The sequence below is a fragment of the Zalophus californianus genome, chromosome 7 (genome assembly GCF_009762305.2).
Source record: "Zalophus californianus isolate mZalCal1 chromosome 7, mZalCal1.pri.v2, whole genome shotgun sequence".
NCBI lineage: Eukaryota > Metazoa > Chordata > Mammalia > Carnivora > Otariidae > Zalophus > Zalophus californianus.
Genome location: NC_045601.1, coordinates 126,788,933 through 126,811,864, shown reverse-complemented (window position 1 = coordinate 126,811,864; position 22,932 = coordinate 126,788,933). Strand labels below are relative to the sequence as shown.

Below are 22,932 nucleotides of genomic sequence, written 5' to 3'. Positions count from 1 at the left end.
GTTGTTAACTGTGGTGTGTGCCTAGGGGCAAGTCACACAAATCTCTGCTTCACTGCCTCCCCCTATAATATGCTAACAGAACCCCTGCCTGGTTCATTCATTCATTCGCGGAGTATTGACTGAGCACCCAGACGTGCCAGGCACTGTGGTCGGTGCTTGGCATCATGAATGGAGAAAACGGACACAAAGGACCAAAAAATCCTCATGGAGCTTAGACTCTAGTATAAGGAAAACACAACCTATGTGCCTAAAACTCTAGTGGGGTATGTGATACACACTAGCTCCCTCTCTTTCCCTTTTAGAAATGCAGAGTGTTAGAAAACAAATCCAATAGAGGCGATCAGTTTTAAGTCGGCCCCAAAGGAGGAATTTCTACTTAAATACATAAGAGCAAAGATTAAGAGCACATGTACTGGGCGACACTAGCCGGGGCTCAAATTCTGACTCTGTCACTTAGGGCTGGAGTGACCCCAGGCAAGTGATTTAAATGCTCTCAGCCTCAGCTTCCCCATCTGTAAAATGGAGACAACAATGACCTCACAAGGTCAACACAGATTAAATGAGACAAAGCACCAAAAGCTGGGGAGCGCAGAGCGTCCTGTATACCAAGGGTACCTGGTATGATCAGGACTCTCTCCTCAAACCCCATCTTCTGTACCTGCAAGCTGTGAATAAAGATACCAGCGTGGTGCGGCCGTTGTTGAGGACTATGGAGACAATGCATGAAAACCAGTTACCCCACTGGCAGCACGGGACAACGGTACATATCTGCTTCTTCAAAATGACTAGGGACACAAATGAATGGGAAGGGGGCAAGAATGAATGGCATCCCCACGGCCAGAGCTCAAAGGGGAGGCCACATCCAGGTGGGAGCCAGGAGGAGCACTTTGCTCCGAACACCGGTGCGGAGTGTGTCCCTGGGGGGGGGGGGGGGGCTGTGACAGGGACAGCTCCACCAAAACTGCGTCACGGGGGTGGCATCCGGCGTGTGTGGCTGACACAGGCCCTGGCTCCCGGCTGCCTCTCTTTTAGAGACCTCCAGCCTCACCCGAGGCCTGAAGAGCAAAGGAAAAGCTGGAAAGGGCTTTAGACTTGGCAGGTTGGCCAGGAAGGGTAAAAATGATATGGGGGAATCATCAGTAAAGCTGCACCATCCAGACGGCCTTTCCTCCCCCGAGTCAGGGCAGGTGAGAGCATCCCTCTCAGACAACACCACTTTCCCTCTGTCACCAGGAACCACGGAAGATGGCCAGAGACTGGAAAACCGGGTTGGCGGGGTGGGGTTGGCAGACTGGCTCAGGTCCCGGGGGCCACAGGCACACAGGCATTCACAGTGCTCCGGGCCAGATGCCCACACACCACAGCTCGGGACACCCATGTGCCAAGAAAGCCTTCCGGCCCCACCTTCAGTAAACCAGCGCTAGTAACATACATACCAATATGCCAACATTATAAAGATGATACAGAATTTCAGCGAACAAGCCCTCAAGAGGGACAGAGTAGACCGGAGGAATCTGAAGCGAACCGTTCTAACAAACCAGGTCTCCTGCTGCCCTGGGCACCCTTCCTTCCACCCATCACCCTCCTGAGGGCAGCCCATCTGGAGTTGGTAACTTGGAAGTCAAATATTAAGCCAGAGTATGTGATTCAGCTTTTAAACAAATCTATGGGTGTCAAAATAAAACCTCCCTGTCTGTATACATCATGCCAGCGGCGGTAGGCACTGCAGAGATCCTGTGCACCACTTGGTGCAGCCTGTACCAGTTGACATGGGATGCGCTCTCTGCCTTGGGCCACAAGGGAACAGTGAAGTGAGCCACACAGCCACCCAACACACAGACACGGCCATGCTCCCCCTTCTGAGGATGTCTCCGAAGTCCAGTCCAACCTGTCATTTCTCTGCTCAAAACCTTAGGACTCCCTCCCCCATATGGAAGGAAAGCTCCAATTCTGCCCTGCCCCACCCCACCCCAGATAGCCCCCCAACTCTACCATCTTCCAGTACGTGGTCCTCAACCCCAAATTATCACCCGAAACTCCAAACCCCACCTGCCCTTTCCTGCCTGGACCTCAGCCCACACTTTGGCTTCTTCTGTTGGCCTTCAGCTTTCCGTGGGTACTCGGCCTGGGGTCCACACTGAAGTGCGAATTCCTTTCACAATGTAAACCAAAGGCAAGAACCACCATGCTCCACCATGCCTCAACCTAGTGCCCTACACGCAGGGAGTTGGCTCAATTAGGGATATTTCAGGCAAATTTTGAGGCGTTCAAATATCCTGTTCCGCTCAAATCCAAGCAAACTGTTCAGGAATCAAGACAAATGCATCAAATCAAGGTTCAGAAATGCTGGCTAGGAGCTCTCCAGGTACCAAGGTGTAATGCGATTTTGTGTAACAAATGAATGTCCCTTAAGACGGTGCAGACGGGCCAGGACAGAAAGCTTCCCAGCAGTCGGACATTAGCTGCATGACCTCAGAAACAGGAACACCACTAGGCCTCAGCATCCTGTCCCTAAAAAGAGGGGAATACTACCTCCTCCTCATCCATGGAGGAATGCACGCGACCACCCGGCACAAGGCTCGGGGCTGACCCAGGGCACTCCCTCCGGAACCAGCACTCTGACTGTCACACAAGCACAAGGAAGGTGCCTCCCACCCCGCTCCCCTGCTGATCCCCCAGAGCCCCACTAGAGCGGACCAGCACCCCACTTCCTCCAGCTCACATCTAGTGCAAATGAGAGACCATGTTCAGAAACAAAACCAAACACAGGAGGTGGTCCACAGCTCACAGCATCGTGACCTAGAAAATCAGTTTTAGGTGACAGAAATTATTAACGTTAAGGTCTGTGCTGTGTCCCACCTCCCGAATCGACGGGGCCTCCTCACATTCTTCTCAGCCCTCTTAACTTCCTCAGTCCAGGAGTACTGGCTTTGAAATGTATCAAGCCACACATACAAAATTGGACATGTCCTCCCCAGAGGGCGGAAGACTTTGAAACCTACGAATAAAGGCAATATCGTGTCCTTACTACAGTGAATAAACCACTGATGGTCTTTGGGGCCTGCTATCTGACTTCCACACACACGCGCGCGCGCACGCATGCACAGGCGGTTGGGGGGTGTTAAGCCCTGGGCATCCAGGGCTCCCCTTCCTGGCTGACGTCATCCTCAGACAGGGGGCTGGAATCTGGGCAGGGGGCGGGGAGCAGGAGTGGCAAGCCGCTACCTGTGTGAGTGCGCATGCTCCCGTGAGCAGGAGGACCCCCCTGGTCCACTCTGCTTAGGCGGCTTCCGCCTTAGGAGCAGACAGTTTCCAACAGCGGCTCTCAGCCCCCGAAACCCTCACCCCCAGGTCATCCGGGACTGCACAGTAGCGAGCCCTCAGCCTGCTCCCTCTCCCAGGCTATTCACTCCCAGCTGACAAACTGGTGATTATAGTTACAGCCTCAACAGTCCCCCCTGACTCCCAGGGTCTAGTTCCACTACCTGATAAGCTTAAATAAGCACCTGTGAGTAAAACACAACTGAGGGAGCTGACACATCACTGGCCTGGGTTCTATCTGCTGAAACAGGGACCCCACCACTCTCCGATCCTTTCAGCCTTCAGAGGGCAGCCCGCACCACACCCTGGGCAGAAAAATCTCTCGGAGGGGTGAAAGGGGGTGGGGGCGGGGATAAATTATTCTATTAAACGCGGCACCAAATTCCAAGTTAATTCTGCGCTTCGCAGGACATGTCTCCTCCACTGCCCCTTTCTAAAGGGTTAGCAGTCTTCTTTCTCCGAGACAAGTTGCTCACATCACAGCCCCGCTTCGAAGCATGTGACGGCTCACCACTGCCCACACACCTTAGCCCGTCTATTTTTCCAGAAATCTCATCTCAACACCTGTCTCATGCCTAACTCAGCTCAACACCCCCAACCCTCTCCTCCAGCCACGCTCCACTTCCTGCCCTACCCCGGCCCCAAAGAAACCCCGTACTTCTGTACTCTGGGGGGCTGGGACTGAACACGGTTCTTCTGCCTATAAGTCAGTCCTTCCCCCCCAACCCCCTTGGTTCTCCGCATGGCCAGCCCTTCACATCTGAAGACATCACTTCCTCTTTCCCCCACCACTTCCCACTCCCGGGTGCTCTGCCTGCCCCGGGGCCCCTGCCGGCTGGGATGCACTGGTGAGTGTTAGAGTGTGTTTTACTCATCCTTGCACCCCCAGAGCCTAGTACCCGGGGAAAGTGTCCCAGAAGGGATTCCCATTCCCGAGGCAGGGAAGCTGATGGTGGTATCCTACAGAGGAGAAAAGGTGCACAGAATGCTGGTCTCCCAATCCAGAGTTCTTGTCACTACTCTTCTCCTGAAGCTCAAATTGCCATGGGCAAAATGAGGAGGAGGGTGAGGATGGTAGCAGTAAACAGACGATAGCTCGGTTATAACTGAGCCCGTGGCACACAAGGCTGAAATTTCCTATTTGTTACCAATTTCAAAACAATCCTTCTCCACAGACCCACCGGAAACAGGAAACAAACCATCAAGTGCTCGTTGCAATTCAAGATCTCCCCGTTCCCATAACTTGCTCAGGCACCCCCCAAAAAGGGCAGGATCAATGCACAATGGTGACCTCCATCCCAAAAACATCCAGAGGGAGACAGGACATCCTTCTATCACTGCCCTCCAGTCCACAGGGCTCCCACTGCTTAAAAAGCAAAGCAACAAAAGAACAATACCTCCCAATGGCTGGCTACCTCCCTTCAATATGGACAAATTTTAGGATCAGGTCAATAATTAGATCAACTGCCACACCCACTTCACTAGTTACCACAGATCCCCAGGCCTCTTAGGTCGCTGGTCCTGAACCCCAACACCTTGAAGCAAAATACTGAATTTATATATTAAGTGACAACCCATTATAACAGAAAACAACAAGGGACCTGTTTTCAAGGCACTGGCCCTTGAAATAAAAACCCAAAGCAACACAACTGATTATAGAGCTGACGGTTTCCAGGCTCTTCCAAAGTGGCCCACATACTACTCTTACCTTGAAGCAGAGCTCCAGCACTTTCAGTGAGGTTGAAAGTGGGTGTCCACAAAAAAGAGCCTGAGAGACAGGCACGCACCCCACTATCCACCACATGGAGGACCAGCCGAAGCCCCAAGTCCAAGCCCGGGACTCTTTTCATTTTGGGGGCATCCCTCACCATGTGAAAGACAACCTCCGATCCACTGGAACCTCTCTGCTAGAAACCTGGGGGAAGTTTTATCTTCCAGAAAGGTCTGTTCAGGGCTACACCCCTGGGTCTTTGCTACAGTGCCAGCCCGAGGCTCTGGGGACAGCCACTTCCCTCCAGCTGATCTGTGAACCAACACCACCTCTGCAAGCCTCTCACTCCAGCAATCACACATCTCCCCTCCTGATCTTCCACTGAAGTCATGGTCTATCAAACTCATCTCGTCAAATGCTGGATAACCCACTATTCCCAGAAGCCAGCAACCCTGTCGCATGCCTGTTCTTACACACGCTTCCTCGACGGGCACCAAAGAGCTCTGCACATGGCAGGTTTCAGGGGATATTTACTTGATGGATATATTTTGTCATCATGGGAGGCTGTTGAGCAGTGGCTACAAGCGTGGGTTCTGGACTCAGGCTGCCCAGTTTGATCCCCACTAGCTGGTGGCCACTCTGGGTCTCCATTTCCTCATCCGCAAATGAGGGTAACTGACCTACATCATCAGGTCAAAGAGTCTTTGTGAGGCATGAATGAGATGATCCGTGTCAAGAATTGAGGATAACGGTTACTGTACATGCTCAATAAAGGTTAGATGTTGTCACTGCGGCTCCCAGTACCCACGCTGAGTGTTTTCCCACATGAAAAGCCTAACCATCAAAAAAGGGTGAAAATTAAAAGTGGAAGGACTTGAAATTTTTGTTATCAGATTGGAGTCATCGATTAAGTCTGGCAAGGGCAGAAGAGAAACTGAAAGACTTAACTTCTGGTTTAGCTGATTTAAAGCAAACACAGGCAGGGCCCTGACTAGTGATGTTTCTCACCAAAGGTGGTCTCTAAACACAAATGTGGTCTGCTGAACTTATTTAAATGCACCCGAGGTAGACTCCTCTGTACTATGAATGACCACATCCCAGTTCCTGCTGTCTAAGGGTGCACTGAGCTTTATGCAGCTTTCTGGAGAGACACGAGCTATTAGCAGACCCCCCAGGGATGGCCAGCTATCGGAGCGCTTCCAAACTTCCAGGGACTATCAAGATGACAATGACCTAAAGCTGCCAGGCCGCTCTGATCACATTCTCCAAATATAATGATTCGACCACACTCCCTCCCCCAGACATATACACCGCCCCCCCCCCCCGCTTTTTCTTGAGGATACCACAGCATGGATCGTGAACGCACACCCTCTACTCTCTGGTGGACTGATAAAGAGCAAGCTTCAACCCACACGCCATGATCATCACCCACGTCAACATCGAGCACCACTCAGAAAAGGAAACAAGAACAACAATGAAAATGAGAAGAGGTGTAACCACCTGGGTTCTCGGTGCTTAGGGTGCTTACTGCCATGAAGCGACCACGTGCGCCTGGGACTCACCCACCTCCAAGGCAGAGCGACCACTTCCGTGCAGCACCTATTCCAACGCCACATTCTTCCCAAGACAACAATGGCCCTGCCTTCACAACGAACGGGCATGTCACAGATGGCCTGGAGAACATCCCGCGGCCTGGCCTTCCTTCTAGTGGTGTGAAACTCTCTGAAGAAAGCTCATTAAAATGCCAAAGCATGTATTTCTTTATTAACTTGTTTCACTAACCTCTTCAGGAGCTTTACATAAAATATATTAAACTTTCATCCACTTAATCTTAACACAGCAGATGGTCTAATATAGCCAGAAGGTGGCCACATAGGGGACATTCCAACACCCCAACACCTAGGGAACCTAACACCACCGAGCCCTTCAACGAGGGGCAGCCGGATGCAAATACACAACTGTTTGAAGAAAAATAAATTGCCCAAGAGGTAGTGTGCGTGGTCACCACTGTCTGCAGTTACGGAAGGGTTATCCAAAAGTGAGATTATGTGTGTCTGTCACCAGATATCGGCCACTGGATATACTACTGACAGCTATTTTGGATATCCATCACAAGGCCACTATCTAGTAAGCTGTATTTGCAACAAATTTCTTGTGAGACCCCCCAAATCCACACCTCACCGTGAGGCTTTAAGACTGAGTTGTTTGCATAGTACCTGAAGATTCCAAATTTCAAAAAACCTTGCTTACACCCAGCTTTTAAAGTTTTCAGCATCTCCTGACCAACCTATATCAATTAGAAAGAAGTGGGACAGGGCAAGGTCTTTGTGGAGTTTTCTTTCTCTTTTTTTTTTTTTTAAACCCTAACTGCTTCATCTTATCAAATACAGGGCTGGGATAAAGTGTGGTGTCTGTTCTAATGGGACTGATGGTCGCAGTGATGCTGAAACACCCAAGCTCCTGAGCAAGAGATGGAAAATCATGTTGATCCCAACGTGGGCAAACAACGGCACTATCGGGGACCCCATGGGATGTTAGGGTTACCTTGGTCAGGATCAATACCATAAAAGAGAAGCATCTTTGGGACACGCCAGGGCTCACCTGAGGCTCTGATCAGTCATTTGTATAACGTCAGAGAAAGCATTACCCCAATTTGGGACCACTGCTAATGCTTTCTTGCGAGATCACCTTCAGGGATGGGGTCCCAGCTCACACACAAGGGGATGGCTGTGCGGGCAGGTGAGGCATATAGCGCCCCCCTCAGGAAGCAGGACTTTCCAGCGCAGGAGAAAGTTAAGTGAGGATGGCACTCAGGGACGCAACTCTGAGGGTCATATCATAAGAGGCAGCGTGTCTGCACTCCAGCTTCTAGTTTTTACCAACTCAGTGGAAAACACGTCACTTTCTATCTTGTTCCACAAAGATTTGTTTGTGTTGAGAAAAAAAAAAGTTAATTAACGCAGTAAAAACCCAAAGTCTGCCTGGCGGGGGGAGGAGGGGTGCCGTTGTCAGAGGTGTTCAAACACAGGCTAGACAATCGCTCAGTGGGGACAAGCGCCATTCCTTGTGGCAGGGATTAAATTCTTTCCTTTGACACCCACAGATCTAGTGTAAAGCCCAGTGCACAGTAGATACAACAGCAAGTTTTGTTTACTAAGTGAACTTTGTTTTCACAGATTACCGGTCCAGCAAAATGCTGGAGTTCTGAGACACGCAGGGTGTCAGGTGACCCCTGAGAAAAGAAGAAATACGTTGGAAAATCCGGTCGTGAAGGAGTCCTGACACTCCTAAGTCAAAGGCTCAGGCAGTTTTGAGAGTCCTACCTTGGTTCGCACCCAAAGCCTCCTCCCCCGAGGCCCATGCTCACAAGTCAAACACATCAAGCATCACTAAAACAAGCAGAAACTTAAATGCTCTCAAGATTTCGTTGTAGATCTCATCTGAAAAGCATTCAGAAGCTCGGGCCATCTACAAGAAAATCTGCCATCTCCTTTTGGTATCAGGAAATTAAAAGGAAAGAAGAGGAGGGAAGGAGGAAGCTAGTCGTCTGTTTCCTTTTCTCACTTTTTTTTTTTTTTTAATATAGTTGTACTTTTCATGCTTTTTGCCAGGCCAGGCGTGTATGTTTTACCAATGAAAACAGTACAAGTAAAGATGCTGAAAGTATTAAAGACCGTAAAAATCCCTCTTTAAGGAACAGGGGACATACCATGTTTACAAACCTTGCTTTATCCAGCATGCTAATCTCAGAGAAAGGCACCCCCACTCGCCCACTACAAAAGCCAGAGACCTGGAAGCCATCTCTCCCTCTCCCTCACCATGCTACCCCACCCGGAAGGAGCCAATCCTTCCGGCCACTTAGATCTCTATCAAAGCCTTCCAGGCTCCCCACCTCTACGCCCACCATATCCAAGCTACCGCTGGTTTTCAAAATTTTGAAAAACTAGGCTTCTACGGGATCTTGCAAACGGAAGGCAAAATAGCAGTTTCCTTGTCATCTATTCTCCACTCTGAGCAGGAATAATCTTTGAAAATGCAAATCTCATCGTGCCATTCCTTGGCCTAACACCCTTTAAGTTCCTAAGACAAATTCCAAATACCTGTGGGCTGCAAACAGTGTGCTGAAGCCCCCTACCTGCCTCACTAGGTTGTCATTCATTTCTTCTGTGTCTTTTTTCCCTCCACACACACACACACACACACACACACACACACACGCTGCGTGTCTCTCAATTCAGTGGGCACACAGCCCCTTCCCCTCCAACCTCAGGACCTTTATATAAGCTGTTCTCCAACACACTTTCCTTCCCTCCACCATTCTTCATATATGAGCTCCATGGGATGCCTTCCTTGACCTGCCTCCCAGTATCCTCTATCCTGCCCCCCCCACACACAGAGGCTAAACTTTGTATGTTCCTGTTCTACACTCCACTGTTAGCACTTGGCACAGAAGTACACGACTTAGTGGTTGAATGCGTGTTTTCCAACCTCCATGAAGCTAGCAACTGTCTCTTTCTCCTACAAGCATTCTTGGTGTTTACTGCAGCTTTCACATAGCATATATTCAAATACTAAATAAAAATCATATAAAGATCTGTAAATGTTAAAAAAAATTTAACACTATGAGGTTGGCAAATGTGGGGGTGAAAAACTGTTTTCTGAAAGCAGATGGGGTCTGATACTGACTCCAACATGATATTTTAGGAAAAGGGGCTTGTGAAGCTTTACTGAGTTCTTGAACAACAAATAGGTCTCAGAAACCTTATTGTCATGATTTAAATACAAATTAAGTTTAGAGATGTACAAGGTAAGCCTCTTTTAAATTATACTCAGTTTAAAATTTTAAGAAGAACAGTTTAATCCAATACAGGATTAACTAACCAAGTCATGGGAAACCTGTTTGAGATGTCCACTAAACAGTTTTATATAATTATCCCTCAAAACAACAATTAAAAGCCCTAAAGTGGAAGAGAAATGACTTTTAAGAAATCTGTTTTCCACAGCAGAAAGGAAAATATACAAGCCTCCTCAGAAATACAACAGAGTTAGACTATTAGATCTGAGTGTATCTACTAGATCTGAGCCTAAACTCTAGTTATCAGGTAAGCACAACAGGACTATTTAAAGGTAGGAATATATTTTTAATCAGCTAGGATTTCATCTTGTAAAGGATACCAAGACCTTCCACTATGCAGTTCTAAGAAATTTTTTTAGGTACAAAAGGGTCCATAAGCAAAACCTTTCTCTCTGTGACCCTATCTTTCTGGTATCTCCCCTATTTCTGAAGCTATACATACCTCTTTTAAAAGAAACTTAAACAATTTGAGATGATTTTGTGTATTCAGAGTGGGTTTTTTTTTTTAATAATAAAGGAAGCTCCCCTAAAACAGTGGGAGAGTCTTAGCTCCCACTGTCAACAATGATTTTTTTAATAATAAAGGAAGCTCCCCTAAAACAGTGGGAGTGTCTTACCTCCCCTAAAACAGTGAAATGATCCTCTCTGTAAGTATGATCTATAATCAACTTCTATCAAGTATAGATATTGCACACACGCACACACAAATAAGGCAAAATCTATGCTCTGTAGGTTTCTGGTTTGGTATTTTGTTTTAAATCCAAGGAGTAACGGAAAAAAGAAAAGTTAAATTATACACAGACCAACACTCCTATTAACTCATACCACTAATGAAACAAAAATCTAACTAAGCAGAGAAAATGGGCCCACACGTTGGAGCTCTGAAATGATTTTGGTCTTTGATCTGTGTGCCCATCTCTCCTATTTAATATAAACTTCAAACCGAAAGCCATGAAAAGTGGTTATAATTAGTAAGGGCCCTAGTGAGACAGCTTTTAGTGCAATCAGGCATTAACAAAGATTTTTTTTCTCTTTAATTTCGAGTAAATTAAGCTGAGCAAAGTTTTATTTTAAAATTTCTGTAATTCAAAATTCTTTTCCACCAGCGTGCACTTAACACCAAGTCTCTGCGTGATGGGTGTGCTAAAAACTCAAGTTTACTCTTGTCTCCTTCTCTCAATCTGTACTGATTATTTAGGACTTAGCTACCAAATTATATGTGCTCTTCCTCCAAAAACAGGCTATACTTCTCCAAAAATTCTTGCTTTTGTATTAGAAAATGGATCCAATTGACCTACTATGCAATTCTTGAGCTAGGTACAGAAGGCGGAAAAATAAGAGTCAAAGTCCCTCCCTGCTCCTGAGGTGGGGAAAATATGTCAACAGGTAAATTACGACAGACTGGACAGATGGGGATAAGAGTTACTCTGGATGGAGAAGCAGGTCCTCCCTGCAAGAGGTGGCTTTCTGAGAGTGGTCTCAAAAGAAGATCTAAGACACACTGTTCGCTAGAAGTGAATGGGAAAGCCCAAGTGAACACAAGTGAACACAGAGACGGTCAGAAACCATTTAGTGCGTCAGTGACGCAGAGAAGTGGCAGGAGCTGAAACTAGTAAGACAGTCTGGAAGCTGATGATGAAGGTCCTCCGGTGCCAAGTTGAGGAGTTTGGATTTCTTCCTGTAGACAACAGGGAGCCAAGAGATGTTTTTCAGCAGGCAAACACCATGCACAGCTTGAATTTCTGAGCAGAGTGGAGGATGAGCTGGAGCAGGGAAACATGGGTGGTGGGAAGCTAACTGAGGAGGTGTTTGCAACATGATGAGGACCTGAGGTCAGGGGTCTTACGGAGCCGATACCAGAGTCCCACTGGAGAGGAGTTTCCAGGAGGGTCTGTTCACTGAACTTCAGGACTGAGACAGATACAAGCAAGGACGGCAAAGCGCTTCCTGGCCGGAAGACTGGGTGGACGGTGCATTTCAGACCACCTTCTAGAAGGGAGGGAGGGGACTTTTATTTCTACAAGTTACCTCTGGGGCACCTGCAGGAGAGCTGGGTGACAAAAGGTCCGGGCTTGGGAAAAGCTATAAATGGAGAGAGAGAGGGCAGGGAGCTGCCGGGTTATAGGCTAGAGGAGAGGGCAGAAAACCACTAGAATCCACGGCTCCTGTTACTCGGGACAGGATGGCCAAGGTGGCTTCAGAGCAGGTCCCTGTGCAAAAGCAGCACAAACAGATGTGCACAGATGCTTACTGTCTCCCACGGGTTTAGGATGTAAAAAAAAAAAAAAGCTACCTTCAAGAGCCACGTGTTTATCTAAGGTCAATGGGAGCCCAGGCCATTTTAGGGGCAGTCAGCCCTTCCCTTTCTGGAATTCACTCTCCCTCTCTTCCTGCCTCCTTCTCAGCTCCTCACCTCCTGCCCCTGTGACATAGGCCTTAAGGGGGTGGAGGGGGGAGGACAGGGGACACAGAACAAGGGTAAGGTAAGTGGCACTGTGACTTCAAGATCACTCCTCCTGTCACTATCCTAGACCTTTCTGGGCCTGAGGAAATTCAGTTTCAAGTTCATACACCACATTCTGTTTCTTTAAATCAACCACCTTTTCACATATGTGACATCCAGGAGTCCTGAGAACATAAAAGTAACCACTGTGTCTTCCCCCACGTTCCCTCCCCATCCCTGTCAGCCACCCCTCAAGAGGAGATGTATGGACAGAAGACCGGTTCCCAAACGCTGCCCTGTAAAAAGGGTGGATAGTTATGTAAGAATTTTGCAAAAACTTGACAAAACAAAACAAAGGGAGACTTCTTTTGCACTTACAAGTGCAAAAACATGGACTGTCAAGGGAGTAAAGGCTAATTCAAACACTTGGGGTGGGGGGGGAGAGATACACTCCACATAACTTAAAACACGAGGGAGAACTGGCAGATGACAGCACCAGAGCGAGTTTCCCAATAACTGAAGAAGTGACTCGGAACAGCTTCCCGGTGCCAACGAATCTGGTTTGTTTTAGGAGCAGATGAGTTCTAGAACTTTTATTTACTATGGGGTTTTTAAATATATTTAACGCCACTTAATGTTTGCCCCAACCCTGAATTTTCTGTGAAACCCTGAATGTGCCAACCATGGTATCTTACGGGCACGTAATGGGAGATCACTTGTTTTATGAAATTTCAGATCTACAAAGAGATCATGTGCAATCCACAGAGTACACCCAGGCTACTTGCACACAGGACACGGGCCACGACTACCGTACCTTTAAAGCAGGCTTTGTCAACCTCCACCTACTAACATTCTGGACTGGGTAATTCTTTGTTGTGAGGCCAGCTGGTGCATTGTGGGATGGGTAGCAGCATCCCGGGCCTCTACCCACTGGAGGCCGGTAGCACCCCCCCACCCCTTAGCAGGGCAATCAAAAATGTCTCCAGACATTGCCAAATGCCCCTGGGGGCAAACCGCCAACCCTGACAACCATGTTTTAAAGGGGGAGTCCAAAGCTTACGAGGACATGCCTTGTCCTTAAAATCCACCCCGAAGTGAACTTCATTAAGAAAAATTGACTCGTTCTGTTTGTCTCTCAGCACCCAAAGCAAAGAAAGTGCTGCATTTCCTCAAGTGGAACATAAACCCCTAGGCGAATTTTGCCTCAAGTCCTGGAGTTGTGCACAGTTCTGGAAAGGAAATCCAGAGTGGATACCCACAAAGCTTCCTGAGCTCAAAATACACCACTTTCTTCCATATATAGATTTTGAGTTTCTGGAACATTTATTATCCTTACAACAATTCCAGGAGGTAGAAAACCCACTGGAAAAAAAAAAATGTATAATCACATTCATCAACAGAGATGTGCCAAAGGCTAAAAAGTTGCTTTTTAATTGCCTTGCATCTTCAAATTCAACACAGAATTATTGTGAAAATGATCTGGTCTCATTTAAAACACAGAGAGAGGCACATATTTAATGCTCAGTGTTCTGAGGCTAAGCGGACTTTAAAAAGCAGGTGTCGTATGGAGCTAGGCTGGGATTAGGCTTATTACCAGCCAGAGTGGAAACTGGCACAGCTGTAAAATGGGTTCATATACCCGCCTAACCTTCACTGTTTCTCTTGCTCTGAGGATAAAATCCGAATCTCTGTTCAAGGCCTTCACAAAAGCAGGATGAAGACTGTCAAAGGTACACTCTCATCAAAGCTGAAATTTTAAGTCATTAGGCCACTAAGCCTCAACATTCTTTGGACCATCCGACCCCACTGGCCTCTGAAAAAGGGGGGGAAAAAGAGATACTAAGCAAGCCAGGGGAAAAACAAATAGAGCCATTTAAAAGCTTTATCTAATTACCCCCACTGAGACTTTTTCTCGCTGCAGTCTGGCCGGCTGACAAAGAAATGGGGGTGGGGGGGGTTGTTCCCTGGGCAGTCTCTACCTTATCAGGACCACCCGCCCTCAGGGAGTCTGAAAGGCTTCAGGTGAATCCTGCAAGGGCAGGCAGCACCCAGTCTCCCCAGTCTTGGGGGGACTTTACAGAGGCTTTCAAATTCTCTTAGCATTACTTGCTTGAATCACACTGAGCAAACATCTCCACCCTCTCCCACTTCTGTCTGAAGCACCTATTCAACAGGCCACCACCTTCACTGATGGGCCGATGGGCTCACCTGTACCCTGGAGTACCATCAGAAACAAGATGCACCAGGAACTGGAAGGAACAGCTCCTTGAGCCCTCCCTCCCAGGCTTCCCTTGGTCTCCACCAACCCAAAGGGAGCAGTCTCTGGCTCTACTCCACATTGGCTTCCCTTCAAGCGAACGGAGAACACCCCAAAGGTGACCAGAGACCCCGAGACCGGCACAGTCAGCGACACTGTCCCACAGGGCAGCCCACGTAAAAAGTCTGTCTCCCTGACCGCCCCCCCCCAACCTTCCTTGTTCTGCTACCTCAGTCGTGGTGAAAACACAGCAGATGGTTTTCCTCTTTATTCTGCCTTCTATGGGAGTGGGGAAATTAAAAATAAGTGATGCATTTCAGAAAGCACATCGTGTGCCTCCCTCTGTGTTTCATATGGTACACCTTTTACCTCTGATTTATGGGGAGGCCCCCCAGGGCGTGGAAATCACAATCTGACCCCTGCTTTTTGAAGAGGGCCCTGCCTCTTTCTACTCAAAATCACTAAGTCTGAGAGAGAGAGCGAGAATGAGAACTCATGCACCCTGCCCCCTCCCAAAGAACCCACCCAGTTTCTTAATTATATTTGGATATAAAAAATGTTACTCAACTTTGCTTGTTCAGTAGGTCAGATGTACAGAAGCAACTCTGAGACGGGGAAACCTCTGAGCAGGCTTGCCTTTCAACCAAGAGATGATGCTTCCCAACCATGGCTTTAGTTAAGACTGCAACCATTTTATCTCACTGTACAGCTTCAATATCCTTACAACACCTACTCACAACAGAAATGTTATGTAAATCACACTTTTTATTTTTATTTATTTTTTTTACATTTGGTCACTCTTCCAAAGATACTCCAAATCTAATACAATTATTTTTGAGAAGGTATGAAAAACTGGGCTGAGTAAACTAAGATGGGGAGGTGTAGTCCTATCAAAGCCTAATCTAATCTCAGGCAAGGGGAAGACGACAATTGTCCTGTTATCAGGAGGGACTATACTGCATACTTTCTATTGATACTATATTACATTTCTATCTTTTGAATGCAAATCTGTTTAATAAAGAGTAAAGGAAGACATCACTTTGTGGATGAGCTAGATTTTCCAAAACAAACGAAACAATCTGCTATGAATAAATGAACTAAGGTGATGTTGCGCACGTATATCCTCAGGAAAGGGAGGTTTAACCTGAACACATGGGTATCAGACAAGAAGTCCGCCCAGAGGAGCTGCCATCTGACACCAGAGTTGGTCAGAGAGCATGAACTTCAATTAAAAGACACTTACAAAAGAGAGAGAGATTATTTAAATACGATAACAAAAACAAAACAAACTTAACAGCCTACCTTCCTAGGTCAGAGGACATGGAGGATTCAGAAATTAATTAAATCTAGTAAATAATGTAAAACAGGGAAGGACTCCCTTTCAAAAATGCTTTGGTTAATTTTAGCATCCTTCTGTTTAGCTGCTTAGCAACCCTTATCCTATGACCTTTTAAGCACCACCTACTTTTCAGAAGGATAATGAATAGAAACATCAAAAGGATTCACTTCTGTTTCTAGTGAGCACATTTAACCAATTTTTGTAGAAGTTGTATTATATTAATTATAATTCATATTAATTTTTTAACATCATTAACCAGGAATTTTCCTTTGCTGAAGGTAATAAATGATGTTAACAACTGAGCATAAAGACAGAAAGCAAAGATTCTCAAACTGACCTTTGGAAGTGGATCAACACAGCACTTTAAAATTAAAGAGTAAAAATGCAAGCCACATCATGGCAACTAGCTGTTGCCTGACAAGACAGCAGATAAACCAATAAACAACTCGATCAGATGCCCACTAACAGGGTAGGTTTGTTTTCCTTCTTCAACATTCTATACCTGTGTTGGATGCAAATAAGATCTCAGGAGTCTGCCTGAAGATATCTAAAATAAAAGACCCTTCAATCAAAAGGTCACTTGTTGGATGATGTAAATAGTTAGGAAGGGATGCACCACCTGTGCTAGCTGAGTCAGACCCATCTTCCCCATCACAGAACAAACACTTGTCTGCCATAAGGGCTGAGGCTCTGAATTTCTGATGAGAAACTTTAGTCATCTAGAAAACCCCAGAGAATGATGTGCCATGTACAGTAAGCATCAGCAGCATGTACCATATAACCAGCGAATCCTTTAAAAACAAAACATCGCAAAATGCAACCTGCTTAGCAGTATTTTTAAAAATGATAAAACAGTGCAAGTTCATTAACAACCTAAAATGGAGCACAAGCTAAACAAATAACCAAATCAAAGGGCTCTCCCTTTCTTTTGTAAAAGTGGGGGTGGGTGGGAGAGAAGGTGTTTTTTCACACATTTAAAACCTGATAAAAGACATTCAAATGTTTAATTCATCAGTGTAACCAAAGCTCAAAACACATCAAAGCAGGATCCATCAGCGGGTACCCAGAAAGGTCCCTCCAAAATGCAGAGGTAAAACACAAACAAACAAACAAACAACAACAACAAAAACCCCTAACATTAGTGGCTCACTGTTCCATAAATTTTTGGGAAGACTAATTTCGAACCCATTTCTTCAAAAGTTCTGTGTGACTCTTGAAGGAAGCACAGAACTAAATGTTTAAGAAAAGGGGAAAAAAAAAAAGTTTCTGCCAGGACTCCAGCCTCTAACTTAGACTTCCGGGTTACACTAGGTCTTAGAACCATACCTGCCTACCCGAAAAAGCACCAAGTCTAGAGGATGCTTTTAAGGGCTATGGGGAGGAGAAGAAGAAGAAAAACAACCCTAAAACTAACAAAAACCATTCTTTGCTCTGCAGTTCCCTTTTCTCCACCTTCCACTAAAACTAAACTTATTTCAGAACACACTCATGCGCATGCACAGACCACTTCATGTCTAAAAGAAAAAAAGATCTCAAAAATATGGGATGCACATTAGCAACTCAGCCTTTGCAGAAATCATCTCAAGTCTCCTCTTCGAGACCGAAATACCTCGCTATTTCCAGCATCCCTATCCAACAGACAAACTTTATTTCCATTGACTTTTTAAAAGGCTAGGCTTAAATCTTAACTCTAAAACAAGCACGAGGCTTAATTTTTCTACTGATGAAAACCCTCAGACAGGTTTCTCAGCGTACCAAAAAAAGTTCTATTTTTTATTCACCCTTCTATCTCTCGGCACCACCACCACCACCATCCCCCAAAAAAAGAAGAAGAAAAAACTCCAAAGTGCCCCGAATGTGTGCTGCTGCTGGCTCTGAAGCCGTGTAGAATTTCGTAATGGAATGTGAACTGCTCGTCCGGATCTGGGCTCACGTTCTATCTTCTAACCAGTAAGGAGCGAGGGAGGGCAAATCTGCTGAGCAAGGAGAAATACTTTCCTCCTCTTTTATAACCCATCACGGATGCACCGCGGACGCTGGACTCGAGCTGCACGCGGCGCCTGTCAACCAGCCCGCCCGCTGGCCGGTCCCCGCGACCCCCGGGTCCTCGTGCCTCCTGCGCCCCTCCTCTGCCCGGGGCCACCCCCGCCCCCCCCGTCCCCCCCCCGCCCGAAAAAGAAAGTGGCCCCGCAGAGAAGTGGGCTCCGCCACCGCGTCCCGCACTCACGCGCCTGGCCCGGCCCCGCGAGCGGCCGGGGAGCGAGTCACCACATCCTCGACGCGACCCTCGGCCCCTTCCAGAAAACACGCCGCTTCCCAGGGAGGGGGCCGGCGACGGGAAGGACCTCCCCTGCTCCTTAGCAACCATTAAGGTCGCAGTTTCCTAAGAGACCGCGAGTGGGGAGGGGGCGCCGGGGGCCGGGCCCAAGGCCGGGTGGGGGGGGCGCACTGGGTCCCCTGTCCCTCGACGCCGGCCCTCCCCCCCCACCTCCGCCCCGGCTCCGCGCTGCGGGCCGGGATGGGAGGAGGAAGGGAAGCCCCAGAACTCGGGAAAAATTGGTCCAGCGGGCGGCGGACAAAAGTTTCCGAGCGCGCTCCACAGCTGGGCGGCGAAGCGGGCCCGGCGGCCGGCCCCGCCTCGGATGCTCCCGGCCTCCTTCCTGTGCTCGTGACGGCGCCGGGTGCCGAGGCTCCCCCCCCCCCCCGCGATGCAGGCTCCGCTCCACACCGCTGGCTCCCACGAAAACACGTACACCGCCAACCGAAGGGCAAGGGAACAATACGCGCGGACACGGCTCCGGCCCCCTCCTCCCCCGGTCACCCGGGGGCGGTGGTCGGCGTGACCCCTAGCCTGGAGCCGGGAACGGGGGAGGGCGCAGCGTTGCCCGCGGCCCCCTCCCGGCCGGCGCCGTCCGCCGGGGAGGATCAAAGTCCGCGGAGCAGGGCGCGGCGGATGCTCCCACCGCGCAGCCCCGAGCGGGCACCCCCGAGCGAGCACCCCAGGCGGGCACCCCCGGATACCTTGCGGCGGCGGGCGGGCGCCGTCATCTCCGCGCTTCTCGGCCCGAGAAGGACTCGAAAGTATGTAGGAGAAAAGTTTCCCCTCCCACATGGGGGGGAGGATGTCGGGGGAGAGAGGGCGGAAGATGGAGAGCAGCGCTGGGAAGATGTTTCTGGCCCGCGGTGCGCGCACCATCCGAGTCCCGGCGGTGCTGGTTAAAAATAAATTCCGCGGCGGGCGCTGCGGCGCGGGTCGGGCCGGATTCCTGCGCTCGGACGGCTAATATGGATGCGCATCAGGTCCTGGCGGCGGGGCGCTGCGGCGGCCGCGGCGGCTCGCGCTGGGAGCTGGTTGGCAGAGCCGGCAGCTCGGGAAGGGGAAAAGGAGCGGAGGAAGGGGAGGAGGAGGAGGAGGAGGAGGGGGAGGAGGGGAGGAGGAGGAGGAGCGGCCCGGCGCGCAGCCCGAGGGGAGAGGGCTGCCCAGCTCATCCCCGGCCGGCCCCACCGCCCCGAGCGCACGTAGCGCGGCGTGGGGCGCTCGGGTCCTCGGCTCCGGGAAACGCCGAGTTTAAAAAGTACAACGCGCTCTGCACACTTCACCCTCCCCATCCCCAAAAGTTCTTTAAAAGGTCGCTCCCGCTCAGCCCTAGACATCTCGCTGCCACCCGAGTACCGGGAGCCAGAACCCCGGGCGCGTACTTACGGCCCGGCAGGGCTCTTGGCTCCCAGGCATGATGCAGTGGGCACCGGTGGGCTTCAGGGAGAGAAAGAGGAGAGATGCAAACTTGTTCCGGAAAAGGAATCAAAATGGCGTTTCTGGATGTGCAAAGTTCATCAACTCCGCAGTCACTTCCCCTCCTCCTCTTCTCCCACAGGGAGGGAGGTGGGCGAGGAGCTGGCGACCCCGGCACCCCAGCCGTCGTCCCGGCCCCCGCCTCGGCCCCCCGCCCCGCTTCCTCGTCCGCACGCTCGGAGACTCGCTCTCCCCCTCTCACCCTGATAAGTAGACACATCACGTGTTGCTCCTGCGAGTCTCCTGGGGACGTGTTACTGAGCGGCGGCGGCGGCGGCGGCTCGGGCTGGGGGGTGGGGGGGCCCGCGGTACCCGCGGGTCCCCACCGCCGCCCCCGCCCCGATTTTAGCGGGGCGACCGCAGTGTCCATCCTGGGATGGATGGAGGTGGAGGCCCCCACCCCACCCCCCACCGCAGCCCCAGGTTTGCCCCCACGCCCTCCGCAGGCGCCCCGGGCCAGGGGAGGGCCAGGCCGCCCCAGGGGAAGGGTCTCGGCCGCCGCAGCTGAGCGCGATCGCGATCAGCCCAGCGCTCGCCGGCCGGCCACCCTCTTGGACCACCGCGCCCCCTCCCCTCCAGCCCCTCACTTGCGGGCAACTCCCCGCCCCCGGCTTTCCATCACTTCACTCCAGGGTTTGTTTCACTATTTTAACGGAGGAGACTGCGAGGCAGCGGTGCCCGGGAGGCGCGAGAGGGGCGCCCCGGAGGCTGGGGGGTGGGGGTGGGGGTGGGGGCGTGGGGGTCGGGTTCCCTGGCCCGGCACCGCCCCGCCCGGTCTCGGAGGCAAACGGGAGGGTGAGCCCCACCCGCGCCGTTCCCTCTCCACGCGGTCCTCGCTCTGCATCCAGGTGGGGCGAGTAGATGATGGGGCAGGAGATTAAGGAACCAGCGCTTCACCCCGCCCCCAACTTAGGGCTGTTTCTCTCCCAGGGCCCGGTCCTTCTAGCTCTGGGGCTGCCGCCCGGGAGGGAGCGTGTTCTCCGTCCAACAAATTCAAAGCTCACTCGCCTTTTGTCACCTTCCCTTCCCCACACTCCACACCTGATGCTTAAGCGGGGGTTGCTTCGCCCCCAAGGGGCTGAGGATGGCACAGGCTCCTACCGCCCCTGTGTCCCCACCCCGCGACGGCACTGCTGATGCTGTGTCATCCACGTCGCCCTCCGAGGCACCAGGGAAGCCACACGCAATATCTCTTTCTTTCAGAGGGCTCCTGTTTCAACTCTGAAACGCAGGGGCCCTCCTTGGAGCTGCCTGTTCTCCATCCCCAAGGCGACTGCCACCAGCTTCGGCGTGGCTTAGGCGGCCCAAGTTATCACGGAGCCCCAGAGAAACCAGGCCCGGACTGCTCTTCCTCCAACAAGCAGCTGACATGTTTCCCACTGTTAATACTTTTCCTACCGGGGTTCGGCGAGGGGCCTTTGGAAACATCTTTAGACAGATAGGGGATGATTGTGGTTTTGGAAAATAAACACCACCCTACTCCCCCAGTTTCTGAGGATAAATGTGCCTCTTAAATAGTTGTAGAGAATACTGCGGTAGAATTAAGCGTTGGAGAGGAGTTAGTAAGATGATGTTATAGGTACAGAAAGCTAGCTACTCTCTACTATGACCTTTGACCCTGGCTCTACCACACCAGCTTTGCCCTACAAAGTTGTAAGTGCAATCACGGCCCTCTAATTTGTGGCCATCCACAAGGGACCTTCCACAGGACCAGTGGCACTCTGGTTTTCAGGGCTACAGATAGGAAGAAGTGTCTATGTAGGTATGGATGAAATGAATGGATTCTGGCCAAGATAGAACTTTATAGAACCAAGCAAAAGCAGTTGGACCATTACCTCTGACGGGAGATAAGTAACCTAAACCACTGCCCAAGAGGGAACCGATTCAGCTGCTTATTTCTCTGCCGTCCGGAATCACCAACATTAAGTTTTCAGAACCTGTTAGTTTTCCCAGGGTTGACTGTTTACTGAGGAAAACTAGTCAGAGAAACTTCAGCACTTGCATTTTCCTACGCCTCCCCGCCACTCCCACCCCATGTCCCCAAGTGTGTTATCAAGTGCTTTTGTGAAGGCAGGCCTGCCCAAGGAGGGAATGGGCAGGTCTCTAAGCAGGAGTAATAGTTCACATGCTCACCACAGAATTGGTGGCTGGAGTTTCTGAGTTGTAACATGGTCCGGGCAGAAGGCAAAAGAAGGGCCAGGTAGGGAATGCTAGTTTATTTAATAGCCTTGCCTTGATATTCAAGAATTATCAGCCATTCCTGGTCTCCCTGGCAAGTGGTAGGTTTAGAATAGGAACAACATCAGAGTTGGAATTTTGCTTGTAATTTTAGCTTATTCTGTAAAATTCATTGAAACTTGCAAAGCTACATGAATTTTTATGACCACCTTTATAATGTCATCCAGATAATACTGGCAACTAAAAAGAGAGAAAACCGTTTAGAAGTAACTTTTAAAAAACTGAATTCTAGGGGTGCCTGGCTGGCTGGCTCAGTCGGTAGAGCATGTGACTCTTGATCTCAGGATCATGAGTTCAAGCTGCACATCAGGCATGGAGTCCTACTTTAAAAAATAAATACATAAATAAATAAAAATTGAATTCTAATGATACAGGGCTCTGTGTTCATCTTTTTTAGCTAATTAGTAAGCTTGGGAGTCAAATGAGTTGTTCGAAGTTCTGTTTGTTCATACTCAATATAAATATCATTTATCTGACAAACATTTATTGGACATCTAATAGGTTAAAAGAGTCATGCAATCCAAACCAGAGAGAAATGCCTCTGCACACCCACTCAGGATGGCTAGAATCAAAAAGACAAATACTAACAAGTATTGACAAGGATGTGGAGAAATTGAAACCCTCATACATTGCCAGTGGGAATGTAAAATAGTGCAGCCACTTTTAAAAACAGTCTGGCAGTTCCTGAGAATGCTAAACATAGCGTTGCCATATGATCCAGCCATTCCACTTCTAGGTACATACACAAGAAATGAAAACATATGTCCACACAAGAACTTGTACACAAATATTCAAAGTGGAAACAACCCGAATAACCATCAGTTGATGAGTTACTAAACAAAATGCGGTATATCCATACACGGAGTATTAGTCAAAAGGAATGAAGCAGTGACACATGCTACATATCATCAATGTTGAAAACATACTAAAGAAGCCAGACCCAAAAGGACAAATATTGGGCGCCTGGGTGGCTCA

At 49.4% G+C, this 22,932-nt stretch overlaps 1 protein-coding gene across 11 annotated transcripts in view; it reads right to left on the bottom strand.

The window, feature by feature from the left end:
• The window catches only part of RREB1 (ras responsive element binding protein 1), a 176,839-nt gene that overhangs the window by 110,407 nt on the left and 43,500 nt on the right, over positions 1 to 22,932 (bottom strand). For 3 of the 11 annotated variants that reach the window (XR_003521361.2, XM_027601647.2, XM_027601657.2), the window contains exon 1: positions 19,630 to 19,969. The exons of 1 other annotated variant lie outside the window; for it this stretch is intronic. The gene's annotated coding sequence lies outside the window, so the exon portion shown is untranslated. Of the gene's footprint in view, positions 1 to 18,153; positions 18,538 to 18,947; positions 19,300 to 19,625; positions 19,971 to 22,932 lie in introns of those variants that run through there. 7 more of the 11 variants (XM_027601648.2, XM_027601655.2, XM_027601658.2 and 4 more) reach the window with 4 other exon arrangements.